This window comes from Tripterygium wilfordii, chromosome 17 (assembly GCF_013401445.1).
Source record: "Tripterygium wilfordii isolate XIE 37 chromosome 17, ASM1340144v1, whole genome shotgun sequence".
In the NCBI taxonomy this organism is placed as follows: Eukaryota; Viridiplantae; Streptophyta; class Magnoliopsida; order Celastrales; family Celastraceae; genus Tripterygium; species Tripterygium wilfordii.
The window spans coordinates 7,892,015-7,895,067 of NC_052248.1; positions in this window are offsets into that span (position 1 = coordinate 7,892,015).

The following is a 3,053-nucleotide window of genomic DNA, read 5'->3' on the forward strand; positions in this document are numbered from 1 at the left end:
TGCATAGACAAGTTTTTCACGTTCCATGTAATTTTGAAGTTAACTTGGTCTATTGGCTTCTTTACCTAACGAAACGGTGTCCAAAAGCTAAACTAGCAAGTTAAGACTTCGAAGAACACTAAATAGCGTAGAACATTCCAATTTGATGCCTTAGGAATGCTCAGTTCTATGCATAGACAAGCTTTTCTCGTTTCGTGCAATTTTGAACTTAACTTGGTCTATTGGCTTCTTCACCTAACGAAACGATGTCCAAAAGCTAAACTAGCAAGTTAAGACTTCTAAGAACACTAAATAGAGTATAACGGTCCAATTTGATGCCTTAGGAATGCTCAATTATATGCATAGACAAGTTTTTCACGTTCCGTGCAGTTTTGAACTTAACTTGGTCTATTGGCTTCTTTACCTAACGAAACATTGTCCAAAAGCTGAACTACCGAGTTAAAACTTCATAGAACACTAAATAGAGTATAACGGTCCAATTTGATGTCTTAGGAATGCTCAGTTCTATGGGTTGATAAGTTTTTCTCGTTTCGTGCAATTTTGAACTTAACTTGGTCTATTGCCTTCTCTACCTAACGAAACGTTGTCCAAAAGCTAAACTAGTAACTTAAGACTTCTAAGAACACCAAATAGAGTATAACGGTCCAATTTGATGCCTTAGGAATGCTCAATTCTATGCATAGACAAGTTTTTCATGTTTCGTGTAATTTTGAACTTAACTTGGTCTATTGGATTCTTTTCCTAACGAAACGTTGTCCAAAAGCTAAATTAGCAAGTTAAAACTTCGTAGAACACTAAATAGAGTATAACGGTCAAATTTGATGCCTTCGGAATGCTTAGTTCTATGCATAGAAATGTTTTTCTTGTTTCGTGCAATTTTGAACTTAACTTGGTCTATTGGCTTCTTTACCTAACGAAACGTTGTCCAAAAGCTTAACTAGCAAGTTGAGACTTCGAAGAACACTAAATAACGTATAACAGTCCAATTTGATGCCTTAGGAATGCTCAGTTCTATGCATAGACGAGCTTTGCTCCTTTCGTGCAATTTTGAACTTAACTTCGTCTATTGGCTTCTTTACCTAGCAAAACAACATCCAAAAGCTAAACTAGAAAGTTAAGACTTCTAAGAACACAAAATAGAGTATAACAGTCGAATTTGATGCCTTAAGAATTCTCAATTCTATGCATAGACAAGTTTTTCACGTTTCATGCAATTTTGAACTTAACTTGGTCCATTGGCTTCTTTACCAAACGAAACGTTGTCCAAAAGCTAAACTATCAAGTTAAAACTTCGAAGAACACTAAATAGAGTATAACAGTCCAATTTGATGCCTTACGAATGCTCAATTCTATGCATAGACAAGTTTTTCACGTTTTGTGTAATTTTGAACTTAACTTGGTCTATTGGCTTCTTCACCTAACGAAACGATGTCGAAAAGCTAAACTAGCAAGTTAAGACTTCTAAGAACACTAAATAGAGTATAACGGTCCAATTTGATGCCTTAGGAATGCTCAATCCTATGCATAGACAAGTTTTTCACGTTCCGTGCAATTTTGAACTTAACTTGGTCTATTGGCTTCTTTACCTAACGAAACATTGTCCAAAAGCTGAACTAGCGAGTTAAAACTTCGTAGAACACCAAATAGAGTATAACGGTCCAATTTGATGCCTTGGGAATGCTCAGTTCTATGGGTTGATAAGTTTTTCTCGTTTCGTGCAATTTTGAACTTAACTTGGTCTATTGGCTTCTTTACCTAACGAAACTTGTCCAAAAGCTAAACTAGTAAGTTAAGACTTCTAAGAACACCAAATAGAGTATAACGGTCCAATTTGATGCCTTAGGAATGCTCAATTCTATGCATAGACAAGTTTTTCATGTTTCGTGCAATTTTGAATTTAACTTGGTCTATTGGCTTCTTTACCTACCGAAACGTTGTCCAAAAGCTAAATTAGCAAGTTAAAACTACGTAGAACACTAAATAGAGTATAACGGTCAAATTTGATGCCTTCAGCATGCTTAGTTCTATGCATAGAAATGTTTTTCTGGTTTCGTGCAATTTTGAACTTAACTTGGTCTATTGGCTTCATTACCTAACGAAACGTTGTCCAAAAGATAAACTAGCAAGCTAAGACTTCGAACAACACTAAATAGAGTATAACAATCCAATTTGATACCTTAGGAATGGTCAATTCTATGCATCGACAAGTTTTTCACGTTTAATATAATTTTGAACATAACTTGGTGTATTGACTTCTTTACCTAACGAAACCTTGTCCAAAAGCGAAACTAGCAAGTTAAGACTTCTAAGAACACTAAATAGAGTATAACGGTCCAATTTGATGCCTTAGGAATTCTCAATTCTATGCATAGGCAAGTTTTTCACGTTTCGTGCAATTTTGAACCTAACTTGGTCTATTGGCTTCTTTACCTAACGAAACGTTGTCCAAAAGCTAAACTAGCAAGTTAAGACTTCGAAGAACACTAAATAGCGTATAACAGTCCAATTTGATGCCTTAGGAATGCTCAATTCTATGCATAGACAAGTTTTTCACGTTTCGTGTAATTTTAAACTTAACTTGGTCTATTGGCTTCTTTACCTAACGAAACGTTGTGCAAAAGCTAAACTAGCAAATTAAGACTTCTAAGAACACTAAATAGAGTATAACGGTCAAATTTGATGCCTTAGGAATGCTTAGATCTATGCGTTGACAAGTTTTTCTCGTTTCGTGTGATTTTGAACTTAACTTGGTCTATTGGCTTCTTTACCTAACGAAACGTTGTCCAAAAGCAAAACTTGCAAGTTAAGACTTCGAGGAACACTAAATAGCGTATAACTGTCCAATTTGATGCCTTAGGAATGCTCAATTCTATGGATAGACAAGTTTTTCACGTTTCGTGTAATTTTGAACTTAACTTGGTCTATTGGCTTCTTTACCTAATGAAACATTGTACAAAAGCTAAACTAGCAAGTTAAGACTTCTAAGAACACTAAATAGAGTATAACGGTCAAATTTGATGCCTTAGGAATGCTTAGATCTATGCGTTGACAAG